Genomic DNA, 10521 nt, shown 5'->3' on the forward strand with positions numbered 1-10521 from the left:
TGTACATTTTCACCTATGTTCAAACTGATTCTCAAAACCCATCCCACTTCTCTTGAAAAAAATTTGGAACAAATTCCTAGAAATCCTGGCCATTCTACAAAATTTAGTTTAAGTTCAACCTTCCCTGATCATTCCCAAAGCTTTCTCCCCCAATTCTGAATATATCCAGTCAACACATTTTTTAGTAAAAGGAATATTTCCAATCCATAAATCAGGATCGAAAGACAAAAACAAAAATTGCGAGCCAATTCAACCAGAGGATATACTTCAAATATTTCTCAAACATAATTAAGTAAATCAACTGAAATTTTTAGAGAAAAATTGGCACATTCCACCTATTGAAAAATTATTTTCTTACTTCAAATAAAAATAGCAAGACAAACCCTAGCTAAAAAGAGGATCCTAGCTGATTTGGCTCAGTGAGTAGAGAGCCAGCCTGCGGACTGAAGGGTCCCCAGGTTCGATTCGGGTCAAGGGCACATGCCAGGATTGCGGGCTTGATCCCAAGTGGGGGGCCTGCAGTAGGCAGCCAATCAATGATTTTCTCATCATTGACGTTTCTATCTCTCCCTCTCCCTTTCTTTCTAAAGTCAAGGAAAAAATTTTTTTAAAAATAGCAAGATACAACCCTGGAACTAATGAAGTCTAACATTGCAATACACCAAGAATGACAGCAAGCATTTAGTAAGGTTATGTAACTACATTATTCAAATTCAGGTTATATAAATCCCCTCTTCCTTCTCTCCAATTGTATCCATCTTTGATCATTTTACTGTTCACTAGAACTTTTATCACAGAGGCAAAATAAGAGGAGATTAAATCACTTTTTGATGTTGATTCTGGGTTTACAAGGTTATAGGCCAGTATAAACTATTCAAATTCTTTTAGTCTAAATCAAAAAGCCCCTTTTGCTGAAACCGGTTTGGCTTGGTGGTGGAGAGTCAGTCTGCGGACTGAAGGGTCCTGGGTTCGATTCTGGTCAGGGGCATGTACGTTGGTTGCGGGCACATCCCAGGTAGGGGGTGTGCAGGAGGCAGCTGGTCAATGATTCTCTCTCATCGACGTTTCTAGCTCTCTATCTCTCTCCATTCCTCTCTGTAAAAAATCAATAAAATATATATATTTTAAAAAGCCCCTTTTATCAACATTCTCCACTATATATTTCAAAACTGCAATCCAAGACTCTACTTTTCACCTAGACATTATGTTTAAAATTGATTTTATAAGTACAGATGTCTAGTTTTAAAAATAAAGCTTAATTAATATTCTGCGTGGGAATTTAAATCAATAATATGACCAAGTTAAATCAATTATTCACAGTTCCAGATAATCATATTTAAATACTTCCCCAGGAACCTTAAGTAGCAAAAATGAACTACCAATAACACTTACTATTCATAATGAACTTAAAAAACATAATGATTAACTATATAATATCATGCTGATCAAGTTTGTTAATCACACACAATGATGGAAGAAAAAGCTACCTGATACACTAAACAATCATATCCAAAGAGACATGGACAACATATATGAAGGACCAAATCTAACTCCAGGAATCATTCAAATAAATGCAAAAGTCCTGCCCTTAAACGTGAAAAAAAAAACAAAAAACTGCATGAGAATTGAAAGGGAGGCAACAGATAACATATGATAATTATCAAGCTCTGTAGGGACCCAGAACTGATAACTAGTGTTAACAGGTACTCTGATTAATGATTAGGACATCTTTTCTAACAAATAGAGCTGTCCAAACGTGAAATGAGCTTTTTCTTAAGGAGCTCCTCTTTAACAGTTTTAAACAGAAGCTGAGCAACTACTTGACAAGAATATTTTTAGAGTGTAGAATAGATGACTATTTTATAAAGTGCCTTCTCAATCTGATTTTGGGGGCATATTATGTGTTTAAATTAATATAAATTCTGACAACACAAAAGAAGATTTGGTCTCTCAACATGTCGATGTTTTTCCTAATTCCCAACAGTTGCCCAGTGTTATCACGTTTATAGAGTTTCTTTGAGTAAAATGGATAGGCCTTCCCATCCTCCACAAGCGGATCATGTTAGAAACTGAAGGGTATCAAAAACATCTCTTCCTAACATCTATACACATAGAATAAAATTCAAATACCCCAGCCGTAAGACCCTCTATGGTAAGACCGCCGCCCACCTCTCCAATGTCATCTCCTCCAACTTTCCCACAAGTATTTCCCTCTCTTCCTAGAACCTGTGAGGTTCCTTCACACCTCAGTTCCTTTCCATTTCTGTCCCCTCTGCAGGGGATGCTCTTACCACAACCCACTGGCCAATCTCTTGTCCTTCAGGCTGTACCTCAAGTCATCCTCTCAAAAGGCCATCCCTGACCATCTACCAAGGTTCCCAGCTCTTACAGCTTTGTAGCCTAACCTTCTTTAATTTCCTTCCTAATTCTTTTCACCATCAGAAATTATATTTTCTAACAACAAGGAACAATCTCACAAACATAATTGTAAGAAAAGCTAGACACCATAGAACATATTTGGCTTCACTTATGAAAACCTCTTACATAGGAAAAAAGAAACTTTTGGTGGGAGAAACCAGGAAAGTGATTACCCCTGGGGAGAAGGGAGTGGGTGGTAATTGGAAGAGGTCTGCAGGGGGCTCTTCTGAGAAGATGCTAGGAATGTTCTGTTTCTTATTTGCGTGGTACATAAAAGATATTGACTTTGTAAGTCAACAAGTTACAACTCATGTACAGTACTATCTTGTACGTGTTATAGAATAAAAAGGTATAAAAGGAAATTGACTTTTTTTTTTTTTTTTTTGTCGACTAGAAATAAACCGCATGCAAGCAAGGATCCTCTTGTCTCAGTTGCTTTGCTCTGTGTACTTAGAAAAATGTTGACAGAAAACAGGAACTCGTAAGTACAGACAGACCCCTGATTCACGGTGGTTCCACTGAGGAAGTTCAACTTGACCACAGTGACAAGCCAATCCGAATTCAGTAGAAACGTATTTAGATTTTGAATTTCGGTCTTCTTTTGGGCTAGTGAAAATGCTCTACAATTCTAACATGGGGCGGCGGCAGCCAGCCCGCCTGCGGCTCCATCAGCCACCATCAAGACAAGGGTAGACAGCCCACGTGCACTGTAATGCCAGCGTCTTCTGGACTTCCTTTCACATCCCGTCATGTCTACAAAACTGCCTATTTGTCTCTTGCTTCTGGTAAGAAAGGAAAGACAATTACTCTTGAGATGAAACCCCAGATAATTGCCCAACTTAAGGCTAACATAAGTGTTTGAGCAAGTTTAAGAAAAGCTAGGTAGCTGAAACCGGTTTGTCTCAGTGGGTAGAGCGTCAGCCTGTGGACTGAAGGGTCCCGGGTTCCATTCCGGTCAAGGGCATGTGCCTTGGTTGCGGGCATATCCCCAGTTGGGAGTGTGCAGGGGGCAGCTGATCAATGTTTCTCTCTCATTGATGTTTCTGACTTTCTGTCCCTCTCCATTCCTCTCTGTAAAAAATCAATAATATATATATATTTTTTTTTAAAAATGATCAACATGATGTTTATGTTAAAAAAAAAAAAAAGGCTAGGTTATGATTTTGGGTAGTTTAGGTTAGTAAATATATTTTCAACTTAGGATGGATTCAACAATGTAATCTCACCCCATAGGAGTAGATCCTTTATTTTTTTAAATATATTTTTGTTGATTTCAGAAAGGGAGATGGAGAGACACATCAATGATGAGAGTCATTGATCAGCTGCCTCCTGCACGCCCCCCTGCTGGGGATTGAGCCCGCAACCCGGGCATGTGCCCTTAATCAGAATCCAACCCGGGATCCTTCAGTCCACGCTCTATCCACTGAACCAAACGGGCTAGGACTGTCCTGAATTTGCTGGATGGCGATCTTCACGTGTAAAATGGGGAGGTCCCTAGTTTTCCTGAGCCCTTAATGGTTAAAGATGTTATGTGAGACTCTTCTCCTTGAAGAATAAAAAGGGTCCTTTATTACTTTTTCCACCTGTAACCCAAAAATACAGTAACTTTCTACACCATCCACTGGGCCAAGGAGGCTGCCACGCTTGGCGGCTGAGTTTTCCGTCCTGCTTTGCACTCAGAGCGCGTCTCAAAACAAATTCCAAAAACGAGGAATTTGGTTTTTTCAGTCTGAAAGGTCCTTCCCCCCAAGGCGCACACGACACCCCTGGGTGCTGCCATCGCAGGTGAGCGCGCCTTGCAAAAGGAACCCCTCCCGACGTCCCCGCGCCTTTCTCCAGGGGCCAGACTCTCAGGACCACAGGAACGGGGCGCCACACCGCTCTAGCCAAGGGGTCCCCCCACGTCATCGCGTCCACACCACCCACCCCACACCCAGGCGAGCCTGCAGCCTGGGCTGCGAGGCCCGGAAGCCCCCTGCTCAGCGCACAGGACCTGGGGGCCGGGTCGCCCGCTGCGCGCAGCTCCGTGCAGGGCGCGGCGCGAGCCCCCAGCCCCTCCCCACCCAGCCCGGCGCTGCGGAGCCCCGGGAGCCCGGCCTTACCCCGCCGCCCACCACACGTTGAGATTCGCGCCCGCAGCGGGTTCCGAGGAGGCGCCGGCGCGCTCGCCCCCGCGGCGAAGGGGGGGGAGGAGGAGGGGCCCTCCGACTTCCGCCTGCGATGGCCCGCCCCGCCCGTGCGCCCAAAGCGGGAGCGAGCACGTCCAGCGCGGGGGGCGGGGCGGGGCGAGGGGCGGGGCGATGCTGTGCGAGGGCGGGGTGGTGGGCGGGGCTGGACGATGGGTGGGGTTGGGAAAGGGGCGGGGCGAGGGGCGGGGCGGCGCGGAGGCGGGGTTGGGAGTCGTGGCACGCGCGGGAGGAACCCGAGAGGCCTCGCGCCCCGGATTCCGCAGGGGGCAGGTGGAAAGCCCCTTGCTCCTCTTTCCCGGGACCCTGGCCAAGGCCTGAGCTGCTGCTTAGTCCACACATTCCTGCCAGGGGCGCGCCCGGGCGCGCTTCGCCGAGTGGAGAGCCCTTGGCTGGTTCTCATCTCCGGCCAGCAGGTCTTCCTCTGCGCCTGTATCCTCCAGAAATCAAAAGCCACCCTGGCCGAAACCGGTTTGGCTCAGTGGATAGAGCGTTGGCCTGCGGACTGAAGGGTCCTGGGTTCGATTCCGGTCAAGGGCATGTACCTTGGTTGCGGGCACATCCCCAGGGAGCGAGAAGGGGGTGGAAGAGGCAGCTCATGGATGTTTCTAGCTCTCTACCCCTCTTCCTTCCACTCTGTAAAAAATCAATAAGATATATTAAAGAAAAAAAAAAAAAAAGCCACCCTGCCTCAGGTCCTTAAGCTACCTGCCTGCGGAGAAGAATGTGTTCAGGCTAGGAAGGCACTTCATCGAAGAAACCTAAAGGTTATTCAACGTCCAACCATTTTTTAGAACAAATGGCTTATGCAGAAGAACACAACGTCCAACCATTTTTTAGAACAAGTGGCTTATGCAGAAGAACAGCCCTGCCTCCCAGTAGCCACTACACAGTTCCCCATCAAGCGGCTTGGGTCACCTTTTCTTCCTGAACTGCCAAAAATAACTACATTCCCTCCTTCTGAATCTGGCCATGCTGTAGGAGCCCACTCCTCTAATTTGGAATCCATAAGTATCAGCAAAATTTTGGCCATGGCTCTGGACTATGCAGGTCCGAACAACTTTCTGGAGCTTGGTTTCTTCATCTGTGAAATGAGTGGGTGGGGCTGCGTAAACTTCCTGGTCTAAAATTGTATTCTATATTTAAAAGTCCATCAGCACTGAAAATATGGATAAAAATGACCAAGTCCCTATCCTCAAAATATTTAATTCTTATTGGGAAGACATTTTCATAAAAGGATAGAAAGCAACAGAAGGGAGCACATGCTAAATGCAGGTTATTGTATATGCACTAAGCACTACAGGAGTTCAGAGAAGACGGTCACTGTAACTATAAAAACTACCAGGAAATGCTCTCACTGGAGGAGTGTCTCTTTGAAGGAAAACCTGGGCTTACAAAAACCGAGAGAATAGGAACGGGACGATAGACAAAGGAAATTGGGATTTTGAGTCCCGGAACCAATTCCCTGTGTATACCAAGGGATAACTAAGTTTGGAGGAGTCAAAAGTTATGTGCAGATTTTCAACTGTTGGGGGTTAAGTGCCTCCAAAGTTGTTTAAAAGTCAACTGTATAGAACGTTCAGGCTTATTTAACCGTGGAATCCTATCCCCACATCCCATTTCCCATTCTATTGACTGGTCCATGAAACACTATTGGAAATGCTGGTTTGAAACACTGTAATTTCCCCAAGACAGTGGTCGGCAAACCATGGCTCCCGAGCCACATGCTGCTCTTTTGCCCCTTGAGTGTTCTAATGCCACTTCAAAATAGACTCGCCCAGGCCGAAAACCAACGTCTGCGCATGGGCCACGAAGTTTCAATCGCACTGTACATGCACTCCCACACGTCGTATTTTGTGGAAGAGCCACACTCAAGGGGCAAAGAGCCTCATGTGGCCCGCGAGCTGCGGTTTGCCGACCACTGCCCTAAGAGCTACAGCAAATAAATGTCAGAACTATGATTAGACACAGATTTTAGTTATGCGGTAAGCAGTAAGACAGACATCAGCAGAGCAAGGATGCTAGGACAGCTACAGAAGGTCACCAGAGTTCCTAGCAACAGACAATTGTAAGGTTGGATCTCATCCCCAGGGTGACCTTTCCTCACTTAAAGATAATATGTAGGCCTCAGTTGTATTTCAGCTCCAGGCCCAGAAAAGCAGCAAAAACAGATGTGACACACCACAGCTGTGTGGATTAGTGAATCAATGGAGACCCAGACCCTGAAAGGACACACTGAGAAAACTACCGAATATTCTATTGAGATCTTCCCCTGGAACCGCCCCTAAAATCTCCCTCCTTAAAACCCTTAGGATTGAGAACCCAAGCCTGCTCTCCTTCCCAGAAGCACGCCTTTCCCTCCCCCTCCCCCTTCCCTTCACGCTCTCCGGCTCTAGGCTCTCCTGTCACCTTTACCTTCCTCACCTCTAGGCTCCAAAGGTCCTTCCTTTACCTCTATAACTTGTCTTCTTCTTTTGTGAATTACTTCTACCTCTGTGATTTTCTAAATAAATGTTCTCTTATAGTTTGAGTCTGGGCTCTGAATCCTTCCCAAGCCAGAATTCAAATATCCAAGTTGCTGAACCCAGGTCCAGTCTAACTTCCCTCCGCCCCAACATTTACAAATCTTTAATTGTACAACAGTTATTTTTACTCAATTCCCCTTGCAATTGTACAACAGTTACTTTCATTCATTTTTTATGTCTATGTAAAACTCAGAAGTGCAGAAATTGCACAAAGAAAGACAAAACACTGACATAACAGTCGTTAGTATGACTATGAATTTTGAAAATTAAGTTAATTATAAAACAGAATTAAACGGAAAAATAAATCTGTAAAAATCAGTAATAAAATGAAACAAAAGAACTTAAGTGTATATTCAGTCGGTGACTCAATACACAAAGAATAAGTGTTCCCAGTGACTTTAAAATAGTAATCTGATGGTAGATCCCAAATAGGAAAAAGTTATGGCAGCCTGGCCAAGTAGCTCCATTGCTTAGAGCAGTGGTCGGCAAACAGCGACTCAAAGCCACATGCGGCTCTTTGGCCTCTTGGCTCTTCCACAAGATACCATGGCCTGGGCGAGTCTATTTTGAAGAAGTGGCATTAGAAGAAGTTTAAGTTTAAAAAATTTGTCGCTCGAAAGAAATTTCAATCATTGTACTGCTGATATTTGGCTCTGTTGACTAATGAGTTTGCCGACCACTGGCTTAGAGCATCATCCCCATAGGCCAAAGTTGTGGGTTTGATCCCCAGTCAGAGCAAATACAAGAATTAACCAATGAATACATGAATAAATAAGTAGAACAACAAATGGATGTTTCTGTCTCAAAAAAAAAATCAGTAAATTTTAAAAAATGTTTTAAGTTTTCAAAAAAGATTTGTTAAAAAATGAACAAAATAATTGTTAGAATCATGTTGTTATACTAGGATTAGTACTGTTCTAAGACTACTGTATGTGTAAAGTGGGATAAAGAAAATGAAGATTTATGTGATATTCAAATGTTATCATCCCTGGTTTTTCGATACCAAGATTCTTGCTATGGAAAAAAAATGAGTTAAAGGTGTAAGATAAAAATAAATTGTCAGTATGAACTTATGATTTATTTTATTGAATTATTGAAAAGAAAGAAGTGAGGAGGACAAAAGTGGAGGGAGGGAAAGAAAGAGGTAGTGGGAGGAGAAAAAGGAAAAGGAAGAGAGGGAAGGATGGAGGGAGAGAGGAAAAGTAGAAGGAAGGAACGGAGGAAAGGAAGGAATAGGAAAAAAACATATTTCCTAGTTCTTTTTACTGAAAGAACTAAAAGCAAAAACCAACTTAATGACAATGAGCATCCTTTGTACACAGACTGTGGTGTTGACATACTATTCCTATTAAAAGAAACCAGGCATCCTGGTAGAAATAGCTAATTACAGGTTTGGAGAAGAAATATGTGGAATAAATCTGTAACATTTTGTTACACCAGATATCAAGGAAACCTAAAGCCTCCTGGGCCAATGTCAAGAAAGAAGGCCCAGGAGCGCCCTGGCCAGTGCTCAGTGGTTAGAGCACTGGCCCAAGCTCCAAAGGGTTCCAAGTCTGATTCCCGGTAAAGGGCATGTACCTCGGTTGCAGGTTTGATCCCCAACACTGGTCAGAGCATATGGGGGAGACAACCATTTGATGTGTCTCTTTCACATCGATGTGTCTCTCTCAAATGGATCGATCTCTCTCCCTCCACTCTCTCTTTCTGCCCCTCCTCTTTCCCTTCCACTTTCTCTAAAAATCAATGTGAAAAATATCCTCAGGGGAAGATTTAAAAAAAAAAAAAAAAGGCTCAAAAAGAAAGAAATTTAAATTTTTAAAAAGGGGGGCGGGGGGGGGGGGGGGGGGGATTCAGAAGTCAACTCAAAGAGATTCCCACTGGCCATAAATGGGACACACTGAGCATCAGTAAGCATAATAATTACAATGGATTGAAACACATCAAATGTGAATTGCCTATTGAATTGTGTCTTAAATTCTTTGTGAGCTCACAATGATACATTAAAAAAGAAAAGAAAAAGTCGCCAATGGAGGGAAAATCACTCATTATTTTGAAATCTGGTAAGTAAAGAAAAATAAGCAAGTGGTTATTCTGCCTTTGTTACATAAATTATTCCACTGTGTAGCCAAATATAGTTGATATGGGAAAGTTTCTCTCTATGGAGCAGCTACCCTTCCCAATCCTCCTCACCCTTCCTCTTTCCCTTTCCTTTCATCTCCCTCTCTTTCACAGACACACACAAACACATGCTGGTATGAGCACACAATCCCCCTAATTTCAAAGCACAAAATAGCTTAATAGATGAGACAAATTGCTTTTGGCACTTCAGCAGGTAACTTCATATTTAAATAGGACCAAAGTAAAATCAACTGCATTGTTATCGAAACTGCATTGTCATCTGTTGTGAATAGAGGGATTTAAATTTCTTTATTGCTTAAAGGAAGCTAATCAAGTACAAGTTACCTATGGGTATACTCATTTATTTAACAAATATTTATTGAGTAAACAGCCTGCCCTTAAGGAGTTTATAGACCAATATTATATATAGTCCAGGAGGATATAAATCAATATAAACCATTGTTATTTTTACTGTTAGTTTCAGGTGCCACTTGGAATTATTTTTCTACAAATACAGATTTTTAAAACATATATATGTATATGATATACATATAAAAATAGTTTTGCTGATATGAACCATAAAAGAAATAATACATGTTCCTGCCACATAGTTCAAACAGTGTTATTGTAACAGAATCTAGGAAACAATTCTAAGAACATACATTCATGTTTTTATACCTTTATTTCTAGATGCAAATAAGACAGGAAATCTATATAATAAAAGCCTAAGCAGTCATTATGATGGAATGACCAGAACAACCGGTCGCTATGATGTGCACTGACCACCAGGGGGCAGATGCTCAATGCAGGAGCTGCCCCCTAATGGTCAGTGTCCTCCCACAGGGGGAGCACTGCTCAGCCAGAAGCCAGGCTCATGGCTGGCAAGCGCAGCTGCAGTGATGGGAGCCTCTCCTGCCTCCACAGCAGTGCTAAGGAAGGAACAGCGAGCTGAGCCATAAGGAGCAGGTGGGCAGTAAGGAGTGAAGGGTCCAGGAATGTGAGAGGGATTTCCAACTTCTGGTTTAAGCCCAATTCTCATGGGGAGTGGACCTAAGCTGGCTGGTGGATATCCCCCAAGAGGTCCCAGACTGCGAGAGAGTGCAGGCCAGGCTAAGGGCCCCTTCCCTCCCCCCCTCAGTGCAGAATTTCATGCACTGGGCCTCTAGTATATATATATATATATGCCTAAGCAACTGAATGACCGACTGACCTAACAACCAGTCGACCGGTTGCTATGATGCACACTGACCACCAGGGGGAGATGCTCAACACAG

At 43.4% G+C, this 10521-nt stretch overlaps 1 protein-coding gene across 2 annotated transcripts in view; it reads right to left on the reverse strand.

Annotated features, from left to right (window-relative positions):
* Positions 1-4639, reverse strand: part of ALG6 (ALG6 alpha-1,3-glucosyltransferase) — a 42430-nt gene extending 37791 nt beyond the window's left edge. For both annotated transcript variants that reach the window (XM_084876058.1, XM_084876059.1), the window contains exon 1: positions 4521-4639. The gene's annotated coding sequence lies outside the window, so the exon portion shown is untranslated. The remainder of the gene's footprint in view (positions 1-4520) is intronic.
* Positions 4640-10521: the final 5882 nt, after the last annotated feature.

The sequence above is a fragment of the Pipistrellus hanaki genome, assembly GCF_964339955.1.
Source record: "Pipistrellus hanaki genome assembly, chromosome: 2".
In the NCBI taxonomy this organism is placed as follows: Eukaryota; Metazoa; Chordata; class Mammalia; order Chiroptera; family Vespertilionidae; genus Pipistrellus; species Pipistrellus hanaki.